The sequence below is a fragment of the Amblyraja radiata genome, chromosome 10 (assembly GCF_010909765.2).
Source record: "Amblyraja radiata isolate CabotCenter1 chromosome 10, sAmbRad1.1.pri, whole genome shotgun sequence".
NCBI lineage: Eukaryota > Metazoa > Chordata > Chondrichthyes > Rajiformes > Rajidae > Amblyraja > Amblyraja radiata.
The window spans coordinates 48082517-48109139 of NC_045965.1; the positions used below are offsets into that span (position 1 = coordinate 48082517).

At 40.8% G+C, this 26623-nt stretch overlaps 1 long non-coding RNA gene across 2 annotated transcripts in view; it reads right to left on the reverse strand.

Moving 5' to 3' along the window:
• LOC116977889 overlaps positions 1-25021 on the reverse strand; it is a 64934-nt gene extending 39913 nt beyond the window's left edge. For both annotated transcript variants that reach the window (XR_004413320.1, XR_004413321.1), the window contains exons 1-2: positions 24920-25021; positions 24543-24651 (exon numbers count right to left, since the gene is read on the reverse strand). This is a non-coding gene — a long non-coding RNA (uncharacterized LOC116977889). The remainder of the gene's footprint in view (positions 1-24542; positions 24652-24919) is intronic.
• Between the last annotated feature and the right edge of the window lie 1602 nt (positions 25022-26623).

Sequence of the window (26623 nt, forward strand, 5' to 3'; positions counted from 1 at the left end):
TTTCCTTCTTTCATTAACCTCTGACAGAGGCTTGCCGAAAGACATAGTGGCACTTGCACTCAAATAAACCTAAAAAAATCCTGTTTCCCCAAGTAATAATATATTAAAAGTGAGCCTTTCAGAGATGCCCCTTGGTGCACAGTTGCACAAAATGGACACTTATTTCACATCGAAGATAGCCACAAAATGCTGGGGTAACTCAGCGGGACAGGCAGCATTTCTGGAGAGAAGGAATGGGTGATGACTCCAGCATTTTGTGTCTACCTTCAATTTCAACCAGCATCTGCAGTTCTTTCCTACTTATTTCACATCTCTGCGTGCTCGAAAGTGAAGGCTGAAAATTAAGTGTGGTTGTCGGTGTTAACGGTGTTTCACCAGAAAGTTAGACAGCCTTCTGAAACTAGTGGGTATCAATCTGTTAGCTCTGTGGTTATCAGGCTGCCCAGTGTAAACAGTATCACAGGGCTGCTGCTGCTTTTCCCAGTGATGAAGTGCAACCAGTTCTTTGCAGTGGGAGTGTCAGAAGAATTTAATTAAAGTTGCAGCCAAGGAAGCTGGCGCCGTCTTTCTCACCCATACAAGGCATGGTAGAAATCGTAGAGCTTTGACGGGAGCTGAAAAATGTAATAAAGTAAAGCTGCTGCAAACACAGCCTTTCGACATCAGTTCAAAATGTTCTTCGGGTCGAGTCATAAAATGAGAGAGTTACACAGCTCGGAAACAGGCTCTTCAGCCCAACGCATCCACACCGACCAGGGTGCCTCATCCAAGCTGGTTCTGCTGTTAATACAGTCGGACATTTTAGCTATGATATAAGGTTTTTTCCCCATATCTAAGGCTTTACAGAGGGGTGCTCGAGTGAAGTTGGTGGGACTGATATGATGAAAGAATGGGTCGACTGGGCTTGTATTCGCTGGAATTTAGAAGGATGAGAAGAGATCTTATAGAGACATATAAAATTCTTAAGGGATTGGACAGGCTAGATGCAGGGAAAATGGTCCCGATGTTGGGGGAGTCCAGAACCAGGGTCCCAGTTTAAGAATAAGAGGTTGGCTATTTAGGACTGGAAACAAAATTCACCCAGAGAATTGTGAATCTGTGGAGTTCTCTGCCACAGACAGCAGCGGAGGCCAATTCACTAGATGTTTTCAAGAGAGAGTTAGATTTAGCTCTTAGGGCTAATGGAATCAAGGGAAATGGGGGAAAAGCAGGAACGGGGTCCTGATTTTGGATGATCAGCCATGATCATACTGAACGGGATCAAGGAAAGAGCGTTCACGTCGCAGCCCTGTTTTCACCAATCATTCTACCACCACGCACAAGAAGCACAAGACAGACACCATTGTATGCAGATGCCGAGTGGTGTGTTCAGCTCTGGCTGAACAACTTCTAATCTTTTGTGTGAGGACTGGATAAGAAGAAGATCATATTGAATGGCTCGAAGGGCTGAATGGCCTACTCCTGCACCCTATTTTCTATGTTTCTATGTTTCTAAGTTGTCGAGTTTTGTTCTTCTGGAAATGCACAGTGTGCTCTCTGCACTTCCTCCTGAGTGTCCATTGAAAGTAAAGGAGAAGGCCAAGGCTGCAGCTCAGTGTGCAGAGCACTAACTCCATTTATGCTAAGTGACCAAGCAAACACTATGATTAATTCTTTATTTAGTAATACTATGTGAATATAAGCTGTGAACAAAAATAAGGAACATTAATCATTCCCATTGCTCTGATTCTCTCACTCTACTTGGACAGGAAAAGCTTAGTGTCTGAAGCCAAAGATCATCTCATAGAGACACTGCACTGAAAGAGGCCCTTCGGCCCACGGGTCCACGCTCACCTGCTCACACTAGTTCCATGTTATCTCACTTTCTCAACTGTTTCCTCGGCACTAGGGGCAATTTACAGAGGCCAATTAGCCTACAAGCTTGCGTGTCTTTGGGATGTGGGAGGACACTGGAGCGCCCGGAAAAAACCCAGACAGTCACAGAGAGAATGTGCAAACTCCACATAAACAGCATCCGAGGTCAGAATCAAACCCAGGTTTCCGGCAGCAGCTTTGAGGCAACGGCTCTACCACTGTTCCACTGTTTGAACTCACCAAGGGTCCTTTAATAGCAGAAATTGCTACCCCTTGGACAAATAAAAGTGGAAAGGTGTGTTGGAATATCATTATCTCCAAATTGCCTTGCAAGTCATACACTGTCCAGAATGTTGCCATCCCTTTACTTGGTCATAGTCGTGTGACTTTTCGTGTACACTTTCTGCCATCTCAGCGAGGTGTTGTCCAAGACCACCACCCTGCCAAGGGCAATAAATGGGGGCCATCCCAAAAACCAGCAAACCCATAATAAACAATCCCTTTCAGAGAAACTGAAGAAGGCTACGCATGAGCAACTGACCATGACTGTGAAATCTTTGATCAAAGTGCTTGCCAGTGTGATTCAGCTCCGCAAATGTAAAATGTTTAGATTGCTTCAGGGGGAGATTGAAACCATTAGTACCGAAACAGGTCCCCTATTGTAACAATTACGCAGATGAAAACAGCCGGGTTCAAGATAGTAAAATATTATTTTCATTGAAGTAAAACAGAAATGCTGCGAATGCTCAGCAGGGCAAAATTTTCCAGAGAAGGTGATAGAATTAAGGTTTCAGATCAATTACCTTTCACTAGAACTCAAGCTTCCTGGCCTGTTGAGTATTTCTAGCATTCACTGTGTTTATTTCACATTTCCCACACCAACAGTTTTTTTACCATTAATTTTCAAGTGTTTTTAGTATATGAGCTCACTGTTTACTTCACAACATTACGTAACACATTCTTGGATGTAATTTTTTTAATCTTCTCGTTTTCAGTGGATAAATTAACATTTTACTATTCTACCCTAATTTGGAAAGGCTCACAACAGTCCCTTTAATCATGGTTGCATTGCCCAGGCAGTGCTGAACTCTGGGTGGAGAGATCTATTCTAGGAAGGCCAAAACTGTGGGATGTAAACACATGTAAGAATCTTGGATCATATATTTTATTGACAGATGCCTATTTTAGGAAAATGCATCGGCCCTCTAAAATGAAGCTTGCTCAATAATCTCTTTGTGTAGGCCTCAAGGGCAGAATTGGCACCAAGTTGGTTTTAAACTTCCAATCCAATGCTGCTCACTTCATATTGTAAGTTGTGGGTGTTAGTTGAAAACTAAGCCTGAAAATTAACCATAAATTCATCAGATATAGGAGCAGAATTAGGTCATTTGTTCCATCGAGTCTGGCAGGAGAATGAGGTTGAGAAGGAAAGATAGAATGGCGGAGTAGACGATGGGCCGAATAGCCTAATTCTGTCCTAGAACGTATGAACGTATGAACCTGCTCCACCATTCAAGCATGGCTGATCTATAATCTTAGCAGCCATGACACGTTCCTTTCATACTGGATTTTTTAAATAATATAATTACTGAAGGTAATTATAAAATAATATAATTACTGAAGGTTTACTCCTCATCCATTTATTTAGATTGTCCCTTTAGCAAAGTTCAAATAAGAATGCATGACACCACTAAACCGGTTTTCATTTTCTTGCAAGCACAATGTCCCATATGCCTCTTCTTCCTAATCTAATAGGCAATAAGATGAATTTATCATTCACCAAATGATCTCCAGCTACCATGCCACATATATTGATAATGTTACTGAATTTAATTTGGAGTATTCAGGCCTTACTAGATTGATGTTGAAATTCTACAAGCTTCCTGAACTCATAAGAAAGGATTAAAGTGCAATTTCAATAATTATCAATATTACAAACATAAAGTCGCCATTTAAGCTGATAGCCACGAGGCAAGACTATGTCTGCAGTACAATGTCCTTGTTTACTGAGCAAGAAATGGATTAGGGTGTGATATCTATTGCTTACCTAATACCAGGTCATAGTCATCCATTGCAATTAGCATTTGTAGCCGATTTTAGTGGACAACTAACAAATCTTTAACAATTAAAGCATCAATTAACATTGTGTTCTAGTTTTCCTGATTTTTTACTTAACTACCAGATTACGGATTACTAAGCATGAGTAAAACTTTCAAATCCATGTAAAAAAGATCCTATTAATTGACTAAGACGATAATAATATAAACTCTGCAATCAGTAAATTGAATGCACAGACTTTGACCAGAAACAATTCCATCTATTTATTTAATGGACTCAATACATACTTTTATATTGCATTACTCGGCAATTTTCTTGGCACGAGATTGGAACATAGAAAAAAGACACTGAAACTCAATTTGGAAATGGTAAGTACTCAAAGATCTGATATTGTTTCATCAAAGATTAAAGTTGTTTAAGGAAATTTTCGAACCTTTCAACTTTCAATTGCCATTCAAATGTTGTCATTATATCTGTCTCAACTACCTTTCCTGGTAGCTCGTTCCATTTATGTACTCCCACTGTATGAAGAAGTTGCCCTCAGGTCCATTTTAAATCTTTCCCCTCTCACCTTAAACCTATGCCCTCTAGGTTTTGATTCCCCTTCCCTGGGAAACAGGCTGTGTGCCTGTTCACCTTATCTATATCCCTCATAATATTATACACCTCCATAAGATAACCCCGTAGTCCACTACACACCAAGGAGTCAAGTATTAGCCTCCCCAGCCTCTCCTATAGTTTCAACCCTTGAGCCCTGAAAAACTTATTTTTTTTAATCTTCTTTGCCCTCCTTCCAGGTTAATGATGTCTTTCTTCAGCATGGTAACCAAAGCTGAACACAGAACTCTAATTTCAGACTCATTGAGGTCTTGCATAACTGCAACATAAAATCCCAACTCTAATCCTGAGTTCCCTAAATTATGAAAGCCAGCATGCTAAATGTCTTCTTCACTACTCTGTCTATCTGTGACACCACTTTAAGGGAATTATGTACTTGTACTCTGAGGCCCCTCTGCTCTACAACACTCCTTGGGACATTATTGAGCAGTCCTACCTTGATTTGACTGCTCAAAATGCAACACATCACACTTACAGTATCTGAATTAAACTCCATTTGCCATTCCCTGGTCCACTTACCGAGCTGATCAAAGTCCCACAGTAACTATCAATAGTCTTCTTCACTATCCACGATACCACCTATTTTAATGTCATCTACAAACTTACTAATCACATCTTGTATGTTATCATACTAATCATTTATATGAACGACAAACAGCAATGGGCCCATCACCAATCCCTGTGGTACCAGACCTCCAGTCCAAGAAACAACCTTGCACTACCATCCTTGCTCCCTACCATCAAGCCAATCATGAACCCATGAGCTATCCATAATTTGTATCCAAGACATCACTACCCACTAGCTTCAATTCCTTAGCTTCCATGATCTTCTCCCCGGTAAAGACTGATGTGAAGTATTCATTAAAAATCTCACCCATCTCCACCCATAGACAGCCTTGCTGATCTTTCAGGGGACATCTCTCTCAGAATTGCAGAGGAGTTCTACAAAGCATGCCTGTAAAGATTGAATCTTCTGCCAGCATAGGTGTGTCACAGGAATAGAGAGAGTAGCATGGGTTCCTCTCTCAAGAAGTCTAATGCCCCTGTCCCACTTAGGAAACCTGAAAGGAAACCTCTGGAGACTTTGCGCCCCACCCAAGGTTTCCGTGCGGATCCCGGAGGTTGCAGGTGGTTGTCGGAGGTTGCAGGTAGTGGAAGCAGGTGGGGAGACTGAAAAAAACCTCCGGGAACCGCACGGAAACCTTGGGTGGGGCGCAAAGTCTCCAGAGATTTCCGTTCAGGTTTCCAAAATGGGACAGGGGCATAAGGAGTTGGCTTTTAGAATGGGAGAAGATGATTAAGTTAGCCATGGCACAAGAGGGAATATGAAAGTGATACTAAGAATTTAATGCCAATGTGACAAATTTTAATTCAGAAAATTGTGTGAATTGGGGTGATGTCAGAATCTATAATTTAAGAAAACTATAAAAGGAACCAAATTAACCTCAAACTTGTGCTGGGAAGAATGACAAAGGTCAAAGTCACCTATCTACTCACAATTGATTTGGGCACTTAAACATTATAGCATAATAAAGAAGGGCCTCGACCCGAAACGTCACCTATTCCTTCGCTCCATAGATGCTGCCTCACCCGCTGAGTTTCCCCAGCAATTTTGTCTACCGATTTTTCCAGCATCTGCAGTTCCTTCTTAAACACTGAGCATTATAGCATGGGACACTTGCCTTTATTTAAAACATATTTAATGTCATGAACCAGAATTTTCATATCTTGACAACCGTGTGAGAGGTTAAATCAACCACAGCTCATATGAACGAAGACAAGCCCAATAAGCTAAGCAGATTTTAGTAAATCCATGTATTCTGTCAAATCCTCTGCTCAACACAAGACAAAAAGAGGGAGGCTGCATTGGGGTCACTACCCGACAGCTGGTTTATCCCTCTCGGCTACTAGACTCCACACCTGATCACTACCAGACTCCACACCTGATCACTACTAGACTTCACACCTGATCACAACTAGACTCCACACCTGATCACTACCAGACTCCACACCTGATCACTACTAGACTTCACACCTGATCACAACTAGACCTCACACCTGATCACTACTAGACTCCACACCTGATCACTGCCAGACTCCACACCTGATCACTACTAGACTCCACACCTGATCACTACTAGACTTCACACCTGATCACAACTAGACTCCACACCTGATCACTACCAGACTCCACACCTGATCACAACTAGACCTCACACCTGATCACAACTAGACCTCACACCTGATCACTACTAGACTCCACACCTGATCACTACCAGACTCCACACCTGATCACAACTAGACCTCACACCTGATCACTACTAGAATCCACACCTGATCACTATTAGACCCCACAGCTGATCACTACTAGACTCCACACCTGATCACTACTAGACTCCACACCTGCTTAATACAAGGCACCCTTGACTGAAACAGCTCACACTCCTGCATTCAGAAGCCCCTCTTTTCCATCAGATTCATTGTGAATCACTACCCTCATCAATTGGAACCCACCTCTCTGTAGCTAGAGTCCTCATCTGCCTTTGGCCATGGTATAATGTTGATCAAATGGAACAACACAATTCCCTATTCCAGATTTCCTGAATTCACAACAGTACTCACAATCAAAACTGACATCTGGAGTAAACTCCAGCCAAATGTGTAGGTGGGTTTCACTGACATCAAGAACAAAAATTGGATAGAATGTAGGCAGTGAAACTTTAGGTGAGTTATAATTTGTATTTAAGAAATTGTCAAGAAGAGTATTGCAGATGTTGAGTGCAAGTGACAGTTTTAGGAAGGAATGAGTAGTATACAGATGAATGGTTTATATTAGACTCGAGAAAAATCTCACAATGCATTTCCAATACTGAAATTATGTTTTGAGATTTTATTTTAAAAGTTATTACATTTTAAAAAGATAAGACATGATGCTATGCTATGTTCACATTCACAATCAAAGAGAGGGCCATCGAGTAGCTGCACCATGATGTGACTTCTATAGCAAGCAGTGGATCATTAGAAATATTGCCAGAAATCTCCCAACTACCTTAAGTTGGGAAGAGGTTTCACCCTTCAACAGCAATGAAGCCCTTTTACCCTTCATACCATATTCTCCTCACTGATTCTATTTCAGTAGATGAGGTTATATAGGATGCATTGATTTATTTTGGTCTTTTAAATCCTTTGCTTATAGTAACTTTGTAACAATGGAAATCTGTTGGATCTTTACTTAATAAACTTGCAATCAGTCACAATCATCGCTTTCAATATTTATTACGGGGTGAGAGATTGCAACCTTCACGTGGTCCACCCTGTTTCGACTAATGCAATCAACCCGACGTGCACAAACAAGATCAAATAGAACAAGTTGACCTCCAACTTTAGGCTGTGCACGCCATACGCAAGAAGAAGAAGATTATTTATCACGTCAATATCACAATCATTAATGTTGATTTAATTTTATACTAACAAGAACAACAAAAAAGATAACCCGTGTGTTGTATCTGCCCAGGATTCGAAATGTAACTGCAACTTTAAAGTTGGTGAGTTGCTCTTACCTTAAGAGAATACGTCATGTGGTTACTTGTGGTAATAGTATATTTACCATTCTTCAGCTTACAGTGAAGACCAGATTGCCAAGTGGAGTAGATGGGTGGCATAGTGTCTTAGTGGTATAGTTGTTGCCTTACAACGCCTGCTGCCTTACAGTGCCAAAGACCTGGGTTCGATCCTGACTACGGATGCTGTCTATACGGAGTTTGTATGTTCTCCCCGTGACAGCGTTGGTTTTCCCCGGGTCCTCCGGTTTCCTCCCACATTCCAAAGGCGTACAGATTTGTAGGTTGGTTGGCTTCAGTGTAAATTGTCCCTAGTGTATAGGGCAGCGCTGGTGGATGGGGATCGCTGTTCGGTGCGGACTCAGTGGGCTGAAGAGCCTTTTTGCGCGCTGTATCTCTAAACTAATCTAAAAGCTAATAGTTGTGTTTCTTTACTGCTCTGTGATTAAGTGATGAAAGAGATCGACACTGGAATAGAGGAACCTACAATACTGTACAATCAGTTATCTGTATCCATGGTAACCATCAAGAGAGAAGTGAGAAACCAGAAAAAAAATAAAACATTCTTCAAACTAGCCAAAGATTCAAATATAGATTATACACTGTATTACCTGGACTTCTAAGGGGTGTTGGGGAGGTGGGGTTAGTGCTGTTAATTAAAGAAAAACAGGCTACAAACCATCAAGGTAAAGTTGTCTCATCAGTTTTCTTATAACTAAGACTGACACATTTCTGTTCTCGTTTTTTATTGTATAATTACCTGATGGGTGGTGGTGCAGGAATGATGATGCTGCATTAATAATCTAGAGCTAGAGATTCAAATTCCATAACGCCAAGTCTATTGCTAATTCCATTTTGGTTTTCCATATCTCTAGTAAAAATCACATTTTCGGTATTATAAGCCAAATATTGTGCAAGGATCCTCCAGTTTTAATCAAGCTGGACTCGATTAATGCCATCCTTGCCAGCAGGAGCATGGAAGTGAGATGGGGAGTCACATGTCAGGTAGTTGTGAGGAGACAGATCAGCTACACCATTGGGAGATACCTGAGAATAAATTGGGCTGCAACTGAGATCAGCTCTGAACCTGAGGAAGGATACAAAAGCTAAACGGTTTTCACCCAAACCATGATTGGTGACAAGACCTTTGCAGTCTTAAGATACACCGGCTTGGATTTATGCGGCATACATTCATGGTAGCCCTTTCTGGACCTTCCTGGGTTCTTGAGACCCATTCAATATTTTTGGCATGTGGGCACTTTTGTAATGTCGGCTATACAGTAACCAATTTGTGCACAGCACGCTCCCATAAACAGCATTACAATAATAACTCTATCATCTGGTTTTATGACGTTGGTTTGGGGATTAACTATTACTAGCGACAAAAAGGATAATACCTCTCACTCTTGTTCAAAAATTCATATGGGATATTTCATCTTGGGGGTTGACGAGGAATCAGTTTAAGGTCTCGACTAAAGTACTGCATCCCGAAAGCATTGCACTAAAGTGCAGAGCTTACCACTTTTGTTTTCTAGTATATGGAGCGCAAGTTGAACATGGAAACTCTCAACTCCCAGGCAAGTTTGCAACCAATTGAATCTTCCTATTTTTTTTTATTTTACATGCTCTAAGAGAGAGCTATTGATCAGTTATTGAGCACAGCAAAAAGCACACAGCAGTCAAAGAAACATGGTTCCATTGATCAACAAAGGATTAAAGGATATTAATGGTGCATCTTCAGAAAAGTTCATCTGTAAAAGAAATTCTTGTAAGTGCTTTTAAAGGTGCATGATATGTAAATGAGTCAAGTTAATTGATTTTTGGTATCAGGAATTTCGGATTAGGCATTGAAATCAAAAGGGAGACACATAGACTCCATTCAGAATTAACTCACAGCGATCAAACAGTTTCCACATTAATCCAGTTTTTCCCACAATTATTGTGCTACTTTTAAATGTTTATTACCCCTTTTTAGGGCTTTCTTCATTTGAGGTTTTATTAATGCAATTGTAATGTGCTGTGAAACGGTACTTATAAGGGGTTTATTATAGCCCAGGTGTCTATTAACATCTCAATGGAGATGTTAAATACAAAATATTGTCTCAAGAAAAAAACACTCTAAATTGAATTCCTTAAAAAGAAGTTGTTCCACTATCAGGATGTTTCTTTCATGGGAAGCCTGTTGGTGACATTCATTCGTTATCAGCCATCTAGTCACATGGAACCTCCTTAACACAAAACTCCTTTTAAAAAATCAATCAGAATTCAATGAAAATTTTAAACTTAAAACTGGCATGGAGCATCATCAAAGGATGCATAGGACATGACTAATACCACTGGAAGGAGTAAAATAAAGCAAGACTAGTTTAAGGGAAGTGCAGCCAGCCAAATATTATTAGTTGAATCCTTTCTAAAAAACTGGGAGGTAAACTTTTGGATACCAATATATAAATGTTTGGCTGAAATTCTCTTTTCCACTTTTCTAGTGGAGACACAACACCATTTATTTTGCATGCATTTTGCAAGGAGTACAAAAAGCATTTTCAAGCAAGTTCAGTTGTGTATGAATGATCTGGATTTCATAATTTCAAGGTCAATGAATAGTTCGATAAAACTTCACCTAACCGAAAATAATATGAATTATTTTTTCACAGACTTGCTGACATTACTCATACATTCCCCTTTTTTTTTTAAACATACACTGCTGCCTAGGCCTTTTTAATATAAATGCCTCACTTTGGATATGGAAAATTAATTAAAACTATTAAAAAATCAAAACTAAATTAAGGTAGTGGAAAATAGGTTTCTTTGGGTTTACCTCTTATAACAAGATTTCATCGATGGATACCAAGATATTTGTTAATGATTGTGCCAACGTGGCTCTATTTCTATTTACCCAATCAATGATTGACTTTCTCGACATGTATTGGCAGCGAACGTTAACATCTGCAAAGGCATGAAGGAAGTGGAATGTGGATTGGCCCACCCATTATGAACCGCACTACATTCAAATCCATGAAAGCATTCTCGACTAATCTATACAGCAGGCAGTTGTTTCACCTTTTCCATTTTAGAGCCCTCCCAGAGTACTCCTATAATTCCCCAAACGTTTCGCCGGTGCCATGGAGCAGAAAGGCAGTCATATTATTTTTTTTTAGAGACACAACATGGAAACAGGCCCTTAGGCCCACTGAGTCCACACTGACCATTGATCATCCGTTCATGTTAGCTCGATGTTATCCCACTTCCTCATCCACTCCCCACACATTTGGGGTAATATTTACACAGGCCAATTAACCTGCAAAGCCGCATGTCATTTGGGATGTGGGAGGAAACAGGAGCACTTGGAGGAAACGCACACGTTCACAGGGGGAATGTGCAGACTTCACACAGAAAGCACCCAAAGTCAGGAGCGAAATCGGGTCTCTGAGGCAGCAGCTCTACCAGCTCCACCATTGTGCCGCCCATAAGTTATATAAATGATATCTACACCATAGACACTGTTGTTCATCTATAAACGCACTGTATTTACATGCCGTCCCAACAATCAACTGTGCCACTTCCGGATAAAGTAATTGAAAGCGCATTATGACAATTAATTCTTTAGTGCAAATACTACCATGTCCAGGATGATGACAATGTGCTGAAGCCAGATCCATACAGATGAGTTGTTGCCGGCTCAAACAAATTCCCAGCTCTGGAACCATTGTGTGAAGAAGAAATGGTAAATTACTGCATTGTGTCAATGGTCAAAATTGGTTTTCAAACGTATAAAGCCAGTCTATGTTCTGATGACAGCTAAGAATCATGAGAACTGTCAGCAAAGCTGCCCGATTAAATAATCACCTTGCAATTATTCCTAATTTTCCTCTTCTGTGCCGTATCTGTAAACCATCTGGTCACCTCTTTAGATTACGCAATGCAGTTTTGCTGGGAATAGAATCTGTGGAAAGAGTTGAGAAATCCGGGGTTTTGCTTTATTGCCTCCATCAGGCAGATGTGGGTTGGTTCAAGTCTTAAAAACCTCAACATGAACCTTCCCACCTGTTCTTACTCCTATCTTTATTCAGCACCACCTCCACTTCCAAAGTGCAGTTAGATGGCCACCTCTTTCCAACAGCTTCTTTATTAACCTGTGACGATGCCTATATTTATATTCTCTAATCGCGCAAAAGGAGGTCGTCTTGCACGTTGACTTTCTGCTGCTTCTCAGAGGAATCCCATTCCCCGATTTTCCAGTAACCTGTTCCCTCTCAACTTGTGCCATACATAAGGCCCTAGAGCCATTTTCAGGAAAAAGTGTGTTCGGCATTGTTTGCTGAATAGTGATATATGTAAACTGGACTATCTAATGGGCCTTCAAGAAATCAGCATCATATGTATGAAATTGTACATATGGTTTGATTGATTGAAGGATACATCATGGGAAACAGGCCTTTCTGCCCGCCAAGTCTATGCTGACCATCGATCATCTGTTCACACTACTTCTATGTGATCGCACTCTCGCTTCCACTGCCTACACACAAGGGGTAATTTACAGAAACCAGTTAATTCCAAACCCGCCTGTCTTTGGCTTGAGGGAAGAAATCCACACAGTCACAGAGAGAATGTGCAAACTCCATACAGATAGCACCCAAGGTTAGGATCGAACCGGGGTCTCTGGTGCTATGGGGCAGTAGCTCTACCTGATGCACCACTGTACCAACTCTGCTGTTTTAATTATTACCGTTGAACATGGAGGAGCATGAATGACTCTTCTAGTTGGTCAATTATTCCCCTTTGCCTCTGTCTTGACTCTCCAACATTTAGTTAGGCAAGATGAAGAAGCCACCAGATTCCTGGTGCTCTCCCCATCAAACAGTGCCCAGCTGGAAGACGATTTTCAGTTGAAGACATTGGGAAGAATATAACATTGGGAAGCTCACTACCCCCGCATGATGTCAGCCTTTAACAAAAGTCATCTCTTTTGACTTAAAAATCCAAAGAGATGATATTCGTTGCCCTCACTATTCAGAAGTTAACCCTCGCACAGCAACCTCAGTTGGTAATATGAAGCTAGAGAACATAAGCTTAAAATACTAAAGGCAGACTAGTGTCAGGTACACACAGCACTTCACATTTGGAACTGACTTGCAGTTTAAAGCAATGGGGACAAGAACATGTGGAGTCGCTCAAGGCTGCGATTAGTGGGGCGGCATGATTTTCCAGAAAAAGCAAAATGCCACACATGCCGGAAATCAGAAATGAAAACAGAAAATACTAGAAACCACCATCAAAGGGATCTGTAGGAGGCACTGCCTCGAAAAAGCAGCCAATATCATCAAAGACCCACATTACCCTGGGCAGGGTCTCATTTCACTCCTACCTTTGGGAAGAAGGTACAGGAATCTGAAAATCAGATTCACAAATAGCTTCTTCCCAGCAACTACTAAACTCTTGAACGCTGCATTGCTCTAACCTCATCTATGAACTGTCTTTGGTTGCACTAAGGATTATTTTCTTTGCATTGGTATTATGGTTATTAATGTATTGTTTTTTAAAAGATATCATATAATCTGTGCATTGTGGTTACTGCTGTGAGTAAGAAGTTAATTGTTCTGTTGTCGATACATATGATAGTTAAACACTCTTGGCTTGAAATAATCCACAGATCAGGCAGCAGCTGCAGAGAATGAATTGGTTGAGGTTTCAGGTTGAATACTTTTCCTTGGAACTTTTATGGAAAGCTATGAATGTGAAATGTATGTTGACTCTGTTTCTCTCTTTACGCAAATACATTCTTTTTCATCTTAGTCTTACTTGATGCTGTTAAGTCTTAGTGAAATTATACTTCTGTGCAAATTTATTTTGGGATTGAGATGAGGCAGGGAATTCAATGGACTCACAATTTATTTTGAAAGTCCTCTGCTGCTTTGTTTCTGATGTTCTCGGAAATGTCTAAAATTGTTTTGCTGTGATATTAGTTGCGACATTTCTGAATATTTTCTTCCAAATAGTGCAAGATCACAGATTTCACATTTTGTCACCTGAATCAAGAAAAAAGACCTGAAATCTTAGAATCAAAAGGGCAACTTACTTATGCATAGCCCTACCTATTTCTTGCACTCCTCTCTGATGCCATTGCCAAGCATTCAATTCATGTGTACCATTCTGATGATATGCCAATTTTTTAATGTTCATTTTCACTTTTGTTCCACTCCACCTCCATACATTATTTCAAGACTACGCTTCATTACTCTTCAAATGGATAAAGCTTTGGAATATTATCCATTATATGCCCCGCATAATTCAATTACCTTTCTTGCTAAAGTTATGATTTTAATTAACAATGTACAAACTGAAGTTAAGGTTATTTGATTTCTACGATATGGTTTTAATTTAATGAACTTTGAGAGCAAACAGTGGTGCTACAATATCTGTTGGCAAGAACAAGATAATTGCGCAAAGTCCCTCGGACCCAGTGCTTTTCTGTGTGGACATAAATGTGTCGGTATACACCTTTAATAAACATACATGTCACATGGTCGACAAATGAAATAATGACATTTAACTTTCTAGAGGTGCCGGTTTGCTGTCTAAATGTGTATCATCACAGAAAGAAACACTGCTCAGATCATAAATTACATTCCATTTTTGCACGATCACTTGGATTACATGTAAGATTAACTCATCAGTCCAGTGCTCCCAAATGTTTGGAACTTGCAATGCACTTTACAAATTCTTTGCCCATTTGACATTTTTTACTGGCGCCTATCATGCAGTAAGAATGCCTCGCAGCTTGTAAATACTAGGATAAAGCATCTGTGAGCTGGAATCTACGAGACAGGGGTGAATTTTCAGCTGTTCAGTAAACGTTGTTATCACCTGCAAGAACATAGCATCTGTCACGACCCACTTTGGTGTGGTTGATGTACTACAAAAAGGGGCATTACTTCTTACATTCTACAAGAACATTTGGTTTCTCTGTAACTACTTCTTAATTATGCTTGTTGCCAATAGTCATATCACTCGCACATTTTCGATTGAGGAAGGTTTTAATACTTTTTCTAATTAAGAAAGGTAATTTGACGGTGAAAAGCTTAATTGATTTGTAACCAGATCAGCTAGTGAGACACTTGCAGAGAAGACTTCATATAGTGGGGCGGCACAGTGGCGCAGCAGTAGAGTTGCTGCCTTACAGCACCAGAGACCCGGGTTCGATCCTGACTACAGGTACTGTCTGTATGGAGTTTGTACGTTCTCCATGTGACCACGTGGGTTTTGTCTGGGTTCCTCCCACAATCCCAGGACGTACAGGTTTGTAGGTTAATTGGCTTCTGTGAAATGTAAATTGTCCCTAGTGTGTAGGATAGCGCTAGTGTACGGGGTGATCGCTGGTCGTTGCGGAGACGGTGGGCTGAAGGACATGTTTCCATGCTGCATCAACAAAGTATACTGAAGTCAATTATATATGATTCAGATATTTCAAGTTACAGCATTACTAATTGCTGCTTTCAAACATTTTATTGCAAAATGTCAACATTAAAATTAGGTAGACAAAAATGCTGGAGAAATTCAGCGGGTGAGGCAGCATCTATGGAGCGAAGGAATAGGTGACGGTTCAGGACGAGACCATTAAAATTAGAGTAGGTTATGTGGGAATGTTATTAGCAGACAAGATAATCTGGCCATCTAATTTTGTTTCACGTATGTATGGATTATGTTACCAAAAGGCCATTAATGCACTGGGTAACAGTATAGAATTTAGAAGCAGGAGTAGGCCATTCAGCCCTTTGGATCTGCATTGCCTTTTGACATGCTCATGGTTGATCATACACTTCAGTATTATAAGCCTTCTCCCCATATTCCTTTCTCCTTTTCAAATTTATCTTGTGTACATCTAGAGATGTCTAGATCTCCCATGCCTTCCGTGGGTAGAGGATTCCAGGTCTGAGTGACAACATTTCTACTGATCTTCGCTCTAAATGTATATCATTGCCACACCCGGCTGCGGAGGCCAAGTCAATTAGTATTTTTAGAGATAGATAGATCCTTGATTAGTATGGGTGTCAGCGGTTATGGGGAGAAGGCAGGAGAATGTGGTTTATAGGGAAAGATAGATCAGCCATGATTAAATGGAGGAGTAAACTTCATGGGCCGAATGGCCTAATTCTGCTCCTATGAACTAAATGGTTGTAATCTCTGCTTCTGGACTCTCCAGCCATTGGAAGTATCTTCCTTGCATCTAATCATCTGGTCCACCAGCTGCAACATGATCCCCCCACTTGCCACACCTTCCCCTTTTCAATCTTTTGCAGGGACCACCCTCTCCATGATTCCTTGTTCCGCCTACCCCTCCCACTCCTCCCTCCCCTACCCCTGACAATATCCCCTGCAACCAGAGGAGGTGCCACACTTGTTCCTCCATCTCCTCCCTCGCTACCATCAAAGTACCTAAACAACCCTTCCAGGTGAGGCAAAGATTCACCTGCACTTCCTCCAACCTCGTCTACTGCATCCAGTGCTCCATATGTGAACCCTACATCAACTGGAGCAAGCAGGGGCTCATTTAAATGGTTCCCCTTATCATCTTCCCTATTTATCAGATGCCAGCACTTGTGTTCCCTCTTATCACCCTCCAGCCTCTGCCTCCACCTTCACCCTCCTGTTCTCTCACCTTCTTCTTCCTCTTTGGAGTTTTACGGCAGCCGGCATCCGCAATGTTGCATTGCTGCCACCTTCTGGCTTCATTCCACAGTACTCATGTCTTTATATTAGATCCTTTTTATAAGCCCAGAGGCCCTCAAGAAATCAAACAACAACTTTATTCATTTTCCTCCACACTCTAGAATGTTCTTTACTGATATTTCTGTCAATCCAATTTTCCTCATTTCAATGATCATAAATCCTCTTTCTGTCTCATATCTCCTGCATGCAACTAGGGCATGCTGAACTGTTTCTGGTTGATGACATTCCTCACACAGCCCAGTAGGGTGTTATCCCAATATTTATAATGTGCTGTTCAGGTGAGTGTGTCCTATCCTCAATCTTGTTAATACTACCTGTTCCCTCCTGTCCTCCCTCTTCTTGCTGTAATGTCCACTCTGTTTTGTAGCGAATAGAGGTGTCTCCTCTTTGTCTCCTGTTCCCAGTATTGTTGCCATTCCTGATTTATTTTCTTCCACACAATGTGTTTTCCTTCAGATTTGGATAGTTGTAAGTTTACCTCTATGTTTCTTTTTTTACAGCCTCCTTTGCCAATTTATCCACCTTTTCATTCCCTAGAACACCAATGTGTGCTGGGACCCACAACAAAGTCACGTCACTGCCCCTCCTTGTCACTTGGCTTAATAGTAGTAGGATTTCATAAACTACGTCAGGCCGCCTATGGGATGCACCAGACCCAATACTCTGGATTGCAGATAATGAGTCGCTACATATTACTACTTTACATGGTTGCACCTGTTCCATCCACCGAACTGCCATCAAAATAGCGTACAGTTCCACTGTATATACTGTCAAATAGTTGTTTGTTCTTTTGTAAAGCTCAACATTCATCCCCTGGACTACCACAGCCGCCCCTGTTGTTTCAGCTACTGGATCCTTTGATCCATCTGTGAAAATTAAGAGGTGTTCCCTGTATCTATATGGCTATGATATTCTGTCTTTAGGTCTGAATTTTTGTTCCTCCTTTTTGCCTCCCATATCTCCAGATCAACTTTTGGGATGTTCAGTAACCATATTGGCACAGATGGCCACAATACTGCAGGGCAGAACTCTTTGTCCTCTACTCCCATGTCCCTTGCCACAACTCCTCCAACCCAGCCGAAGCTTCCAGACTGAGCCACCCCTCTCTCCCAGCACTCCTGTACTACCTGTTTTGTTGGGTGGTTCTCTCCATGACCCTTAAGGCTTAGCCAGTAATTAGCCATTAGTTGTCTGCGGCGCAGTCTCAACAGCATCTCCCCAGTTTCCACCTGTAGTGTGTTCTCTCACCTGACTCCATCTATTTCTTTTATTTTGCTGGTTTTCTATCACCCACCTATCTCCCAATTAAATTCCTGCCTTCCCCACCCACTCATCACCTGCTGGCAATGATATACGTACTCATCACCTACCGGAACCTGCCTCACCTCTTTCCTCTTTCCACTGCTGATTTTCTCTCTCCACTCTCATGCAGGGTCACAACCCAAAACGTCAAGAAGTTCTTCGTCCCCACAGATGTTGCCTGACTCACTGAATTCCTCCAGCATTGTTTTTCTGCTCCAGATTCCAGGATCTGCAGCCTTTCTTTCATGTCTCCTAGTCTGGCCCTGTATCCTATAAATTCCCTGCCGATATCATCATATTACATTTTTCCTGTTTGTGCAGACTTTAGATACCTGTCCAATTCATAAAATTTCCAAGAAGCACTGGCATGCAGGACTGTTACAAAAGCCGATTTGATGGCAAATAAATTATCAGCTCAAAATGTGTATATGAAGAAAAATGACAGGAAATTGCCATATGAATACAAAATGCAACTTGGAGTGACTGTTTTTAAAAGTGACAGGACAACTAGGAATAGAAGGAAATAACGTGCAAATGTGAATAATCACTCTAGCTGCAAATCTTAAAGAACCAATGAAAATACAATTCAGAATGATTATTTGAAGAAGTTGCAGTTTTTGTAGTAAGCAGAGTACTCAAATCCTGTTTAAAGGTGGGTGGCACCCATATCAGGGAGACAGCATGGGCTTGCTTGAGCTTTGTATCAAATAGCATTAAATTCAGCCTGGTATCCATTACGATATTCAAGTTAGAAAATACAAGAAATTTATTGAACATTTGGCAACCAAGTGTAAAAATAAATGACGACTGTCAAAGTCACAAGTACTGACAAATGGAACTTGTAAACAATATAAAGTGCAATTTTAATTTTAAACTCTCATTTTATTGGCACTTTCGTTGATGATTGTCTGCAGTTTAATTCGAATCACGCGATGCTCTTTCAAAAAGGTAGTCAACCTTTAAAAGTGTTTACGACCTCTTAATATCACTTTACCTGATTGTTCAGTCAATTATAACAATTTTGTATAATTATCCTTTTTAGAATTCTGCTTCTTGTAGCATCGTGTTCAATGTACACGCACTGAATTGTTGATTCTCCTAAATAAGTTCTGCACGTTTTGGCTATACAAACACTAATGAAATAGCATCTTACCTGAATGTCAAAATTTGCAAGTTGCATGCGCTAGAGATTTAATTTAGGGAGGCGAGACGCATGAGACTGCGGTAAAGATTTTCTGGTCTGCATCCGAGGGACTGTAAGGTGGGGTTTCTGGTCAGAGTCTTGGAAACAGCCAAACAAATGACCATTCAAAAGAGGCGTAGTTACTAAAACCCGGTGGGCCTCCGAGTCACATTCCACCACACGATTGCCACCCACTCCCGCCAGCTTCCCGCCACCAGTTAAAAATCTGCCTCTGCTTTCCCAAAAATGGAGAGCATAAAATGAAAGTCATAAAAAAAATGTATTTGCTTACGGGAATATTGCAACATGATAGCCTAAAATGAACTGCATATCAAATCAAAGATATCTTTTCTTCAGAATTTAAACTGAAGGTTTATCGGTATTTTGTCACGAGTATTACCCCTAACTCATGAAAGGAACGTCTATTTATTACGGGTCTGGAAGGGGAAGTTGAAATTAATTCTCTTCTACCGTCAACTCTCTGATAAAGAGCCCCAGGTTCAGAATCAGAATCAGAATCACACTTTATTTGCCAAGTATGTTTTGCAACATACGAGGTTGAATGCGCCTTTGACTTTTACAATTAGTTTAACACTGGCGTTACCTTGACTTTGAAACCAGGTGGAGGTTTTGCCCTTCCTCTAACAAAACCACGGTCCACTCAACTTTCCATCCATTTGCATCTTTGTTTTTAACATAGATTGGATTTCAGTGTCTTTTCAACAGGTTGCAATGGAAACGAAGATTTACAGGGATGTAAAATGCGTTGCCATTGCACTATTATTCACATTACACTATTGCACAAACTCAGAATTAACTCCAGGTGTGAGTATAAATGAGTACAGATCAGCTGTGGGCAATAGGACAGATTATTTGCAGAACATAGTAAGTGAATGCAGATTATTTGTGGGAAGTCGTGTTATACAGATCACCACTGGATGCACGCACAGCAGAAGACAGTGTACATTATCCCAAATATTTCAATAAGCGCTGGATTTGAACTACATACAGCACATGGCCAAGAGATACAAAAAAAGTTTCACAAAACTAGATGTGTACAGAGGAGACTTCACCCTGGTAACAGATTAGGAACACGCAGAGGCCAGATTATAATTTTTGAGTTCAGATTTACACGACCTCGTTTGTTAATCGATGATAGCACTGACGTGGAGAAAAATTCCACATCCTGCCACCATTTTGGGAGCAACTAGTTGCTGCAACAGAACAAAGCTGAATGTGAAGTGCGGATTCAGGACTGATTATTTTACAGTATATCGGGCGGTCGTGTGGCCTCTGGAAGCGTGGCCACAATTATATTTTAAATGGTATAAACCTGTTGCAGATGTTGCCATTTATGGACAAGATGGAAGGTGGATGTTGAAAGTGTCACCGTCTTGTCGGGCTTGTTCTAAATTTTACCTCCCTTCATTCCACCTCTGCAGGAGCCATTTTACAGCCTCATGGGATATGCGTGTCTGCTTCCTTTACTAGAACAATTACAGCTGCGTTTTCCTTGCACTGTGATCTTTTCACCGAGTTAAGGCCAATTACGCACATTCCGAATCCTCCGATCAGTGATCTGTGCAGGCTCAATCAGACTGAGCATATAGTTAATTGGTTCTATCAGTCAGTGAGTAAATGAGCAGCAACATGTTGAAATATTGCGTCTCTTACACAGCCCAGTTACTTGTGCAAAGGGTTTCCACCACCTTATACCTCTTCCATTCTTGTCACACGCCCATGGCAGTTTGAGGGTCAGCAAGGAAGCCCATTCCTGTGACTGCGTAAATTGGTCCGCTGGTCAACTGCAGGGAGGGGCTATAGGCCGCCTAATGTCCGCCATCTCACGCGGACCAGGCTGAATTTGAGATGGACCTTACAGGGAATGACGGTGGGAAGACAGCTTACACTATTACCCTGCCGCACAATGCATTAGCACACAAGTGCTACATTTCACCAGCCTGTTGGTTAACCTTTGCGCAGTTCAACAAAGGCCCCAGTAAGGATCCAGATAAAAATCACTCAAACAAGATGGAGCATATCTCACGGCTCTCACGCTGATCAGGCAAAGGAAGGAAATTGATTTTTTTTTCAAAATCAACAAATGAAGAGTTTTTGAGGGGGGGATTAGCTCCGTGAAAACGCTGCAAAAGCTTTTCTTCACCTAAGGCAAACGATTTCCGAAAGTTTTGCAATGAAACAAAATATTATCAGCCGAGACGTCCTCTTTGTATTTCCCTAATCTACTTCAGAATTTTTCACTTTAGTGATTTGCTAAAAAGCTTTTCAGATTTCCATACATATTTTTTTTAATGCAATGGCTATCTCAGGCACTTAAGTGTGATTCATGTGTTTACTCGAGGAGAGCAATGGGTTTATTGGGTTGATTGTCAAGAAAAAGCAACATAAAAGAGCAACTCCTTTGATTAAGTGGAAGGATTTGGAATCTCGGAGGTTCGGCGTCCTTTTGAGAAATACTTTTTCCCTCATGAAGTGAGAAAGAAAAAATCCTCCAGAAAATAAAAGTATACTTGATTTGTAAACCGATTTGTGAAAAAAAGTATACTTGAAAAATAAAAGCAAAGCAAGCAAAAGCAGCTAGAAGGATTAATTTTTAAAAATAAATTTCCAATATTGAGGACTGAAATGTCATGCAAAAGCAGAATAAAATGTTTACAGCAATTTAATTTTTGTCAATGATGGATTGGGCCCTTCACCCGAATGGGTTTCTGTAGAGAGAATATAATATGCTGGCCCCAAGGCTAAAAGAAATCCACATAAAGTTATCTTACGGGATACACCATTTAATAAGTACTCCGCGCTGCCTTTCTGCGTTGGCAGTGTTTGCTCAAGATTTTTTTTATATAGACAGGAAATTTCAGACTTCATTCTAAGTCTCCCTTTATTTATAAAACTGTAAGTGAATTTGACAGCCCAGACAGACATTACATTTTCAGTAAGTGCTTCCACCCAAATAGACCTTCCATAGTACCCTTCCCATATTGACACCACTAAGCCTTGCTCACAACTAACCCTGCACATTTGGAATACCACAAGGATGTCATTTCACTGCCTCCATAGAAGAATGAGTGAACAGCTTAATTAACATCTGGGTCTGTACCTTTCAGGAGGTCAGTGGAGCGAACATAGCTCTTCACTCACATAAACCTGTCAGTCTACATATATACAAATCTGCAAAAAAGCAAAGACTCGTGACAAGCATGTTTTAAAAATCCAGATACCATTTTCTTCCTGACTGCGTGCAGGAGTGGAGTCGCTCTGCTCCTAACTCAGGCCCTTCAGGTTACATTCGGTTTATTCCACCAGAAGTCTTCAAACCATCCACTCTCAGTGAAAAATAAATGCAAGCTTGAGATTTAAATTTAGGAGCTCGTCACAAGTCAGTGCCGATTATTTTCCATCAACACTTAAGAATAAAATGGGAAATGGAGTTGATGGGGTGGGAAGATCAGCAATGATAGAAGAGGGTGGCAGAGTAAGAAAAAAAAAATTGGGGTTAAAATATCTTATGGTAATCGACATGTGAATTTATATCTCCGAATCTTTACATCCTGAGCATGAATCATGAAAAAATGTGTGACTATAATGAAACTTAATTTACAAATATGGAAAGAGGTTTTATCAAACAGGAAGTTCTTTGAAGGGGGAAAACAGAATCCATATTTAGTGCCTAGTACGCATGAAATAGGAACTATTTCATTATTATCTGTACTGTTTTCCAAAGACGATTTCTGTGGCAGAATTCTCTTTTGCTTTTGTTCTTAATAATAAATACACTTCTTCCTACATACTGTTTATTTTCTAGTTTGTTCCCTCTCTCTTTCCCCCACCACCAACCCCCTCACTCTCCTCCCTCCCCCCCCCCCCCCAATCTCTTTTGCTTCATAGGTTAGAAGCAAATAAAACAGATGTAATCAAGTTACAGGGAAAACCTTGTTACAACAAACCTCTCATTATAACATCCTGTTTCCACGATCTGTGCTGAAACTCCATTCTAACTAGGAGGTTATCAAACCAATTCCTTCTCTGGGAACATGCTGCTTTTTGTCATTCTCGTAAACTTCTAACAATGAGATTGAACCGTGAATTACAACAAAAGGAGGAAAAATCATCACCTGATAGAGAGTAACTTTGGGACATTCAGTCAGAAAGCTGATAGAAGTGAATAGATGGAATTAATTTCACTGTACTTTGATTTCCAGCATCGATAATAACTAATTCAAGAGAACAAAATTGGAGCTGTAAGAAGCCACCCTCTTGTATCATTGCTCCACAGGAGACTTGTGTTAATGCAGTACCCCAAATGTGAATGACAATATCTCAAAAATTATCACGGGGTCATAAGCGCTTGGTTGAATACCACCGATAGCATCAGGTAAATACGATTTACAAGGGTTTAAATCAAGAAGAGGAGTTTTGATCTATTCAAGGAGGTCTATGCAATGAGCCGAGGCAGAATTTTGTCCGATTTCAAAAAGTAGCTTTAAATGTGCAAAATTATCTACACCAAAGACTTTACTTTTTGTCTGCGCACTTGATTGCTTTTAACAGGGGTATAAACTTTCAAAGAAAATACTTAGATTTTTGTTTGATAGTCAAAAACAACATTTGACGGGTGAGCGACTGGTAATTTGAAGCACTGATTGTGTAATGAGGGCATCTGTACAACTCGGACAAGGCGCGGAAAGAGTTAAAAAAAATTAAAAAGACAAAACTTTGTTCTTGATATACTATATATTGAAACAAATTTCCTTTCGAAAACCCCTGGCGCCTGCTTTAGCTATATTTGAGGAGACAAAAGGTAGTTTCTTTACACACATTGAGGCCACCACCAGACACGTCTACGTCTCATTTGGATCAAATGTACTGCTGCCTTTATTTCCCCGTTCTCTGACATGCAAGAATGGACCATTCAATGACTACATTGTGATAAGGGGAACTTTGATCAATTGATCTGTCAGAAATAAATATTCGGAAAATAAAAATTGTAGCAGTGAGCAGAATTTTATTTGTACGGTTATCCACGTCCTTTTAAAATGAGTCACAGGCAAAATTATAGCTCGCAGCAGACGCCTTTTTAACAAACGTTTCTCAGAGATAACATGCTGATTGACATAGTAAACCTGACCTTGCACACATGTCTCTCAAAACAGAGTGGTTTAGGCTAAAAGGGTTTCTATGTAGGCAGAGTTTTATAAGAGTTTTGAATTGTTACTCACAATCAAACTGGTCTTCCCCTCCAGACGACTCGTGCTCAACAGAAACATATTTCAACATCATTACTTCATAGCTACAACATCCCATCTGGTGGTCAACTGCTTTCAACTTCTGAAAGGAAAAAAAAAATGACTTTGTTTTAAAAAGGGCAGCCTCCCAAAACTCCTCCCTCCTCCCTTTTAGGGCAGGGACATGGTTAGTGGCTAGAAAGAATAAATCTTCTCAGATCATTCATGGGTTTTTTTTTAGAAAGAAAGTCAGAACTCCACCCTGGATCAGAGGATAAGAACTGAGAGGGAAGGTGGAAGCAGAGAATTTGATTGCTAACAATAAATACTTTCTCCGAGACAGAATCACAACAAAGTCTGCAAACTCCCACCTTGCTCTTGAACTGGGTTAGTGATCTGTGAAGTACACCAGGCTTTGTAACTTTCACCTGCTGTGAATGTGTGTGGAGAGCTCTTATCGATGATAATACTTATGAGTCAGCGGGAGGGACTCCACCCAATGCAGGCGGCTGAACTGCCATTCACGCTCAAAGCTGCAAGCACTAAATCGACAAATGACCTGTATAGACAAGGATTTCAGGACTTGGGAAACATACATTATATCAAGGTTCAGTGCACTGTAAAAATGTAAATCAATGTTGGTCTCTCTTTGTCATTTTTAAATCGTCAGGGAATCCTCACGGTTAAATCGTCAGGGAATCTACACCGATAAGTAAATAACAAATAAACAAACAAACAAACAAACAAATAAATAAATCAAGAAGCACTCGTGATGATTTACAATAAAAAATTAAAAATGCCGGAAATACTCGACAAAGTCATGCAACATTACTGGAAATGCAACAAAACTGAGATTATATTTCAGGCTAAGAACATTTATATACTGTACTGCCTGACTTGCTGAATTTTTTCAGCAATTTTTGTTTCTCATAAGTTCATGTTAAAATAGTTTCTCATAAGATCATGTTCAGAGTAGAATTAGGCCATTCGGCCCATCGAGTCTACTCCTCCATTCAATCATGGCTGATCTCTGCCTCCTAATCCTATTTTCCTGCGTTTTCCCCATAACCCTTGACACCCGTTCTGATCAAGAATTTGTCTATCTCTGCCTTAAAAATATCCACTGACTTGGCCTCCACAGCCCTCTGTGGCAATGAGTTCCACAGATTAACTACCATCTGACTAAAGAAGTTCCTCCTCACTACCTTTCTAAAAGAGAATTTCAGATTTCCAACATCCCAGTTTTTTTTTAACGTATATTGTGACTTAAGACTTGGGTGATATACTTCCAGCAATTAAATACCGTGTGGAGTTTGTACGTTCTCCCTGTGACCATGTGGGTTTCCTCTGGGCTCCCCGGATTCTTCCCACATCCCAAAGGCGTGCGAGTTTGCAAATTAATTGGCCTCTGTAAATTGTCCCTAGTGTAGGGAGTGGATGAGAAAGTGGGACTACATAGAACTAGTGTGAATAGGTGATCGATGGGCGGCGTGGACTCATTGGTCTGAAGGTCCTGTTCTCATGCTGTATCTTTCAATCAATTAATATATCAATCATAAGGGCGGCACAGTGGTGCAGTGGTACAGTGGTAGAGTTGCTGGCTTACAGTACCAGAGACAAGAGCAATCCTGACTACAGGTGCTATCTGTATGGAGTTTGTGTGTTCACCCCGTGACCATGTGGGTTTTCCCTGGGTGCTCTGGTTTCCTCCCACGCTACAAAGACATACATGTTTGTAAGTTGTTTTTGCTTCGGTAAAAAATATAAATTGTCCCCTGTGCTAATGTATGGAGATTGCTGGTTGGTGCGGACTCAGTGGGCCAAAGGGCCCTAATCCGCACTGTATCTTTAAACTAAACTAAACTAAACTAAAGGGCCTGTCCCACTTAGGTGACTTTTCAGCGGAATGCCTGCGACCTTCAAGCTCATGGCACTCGCCTGAAAAACCGCGAACTGGAACGGCGACCGTCAGAGCGGAACACACACACACACACACACACACACACACACACACACACACACACACACGCACGCACGCACGCACGCACGCACGCACGCACACACACACACACACT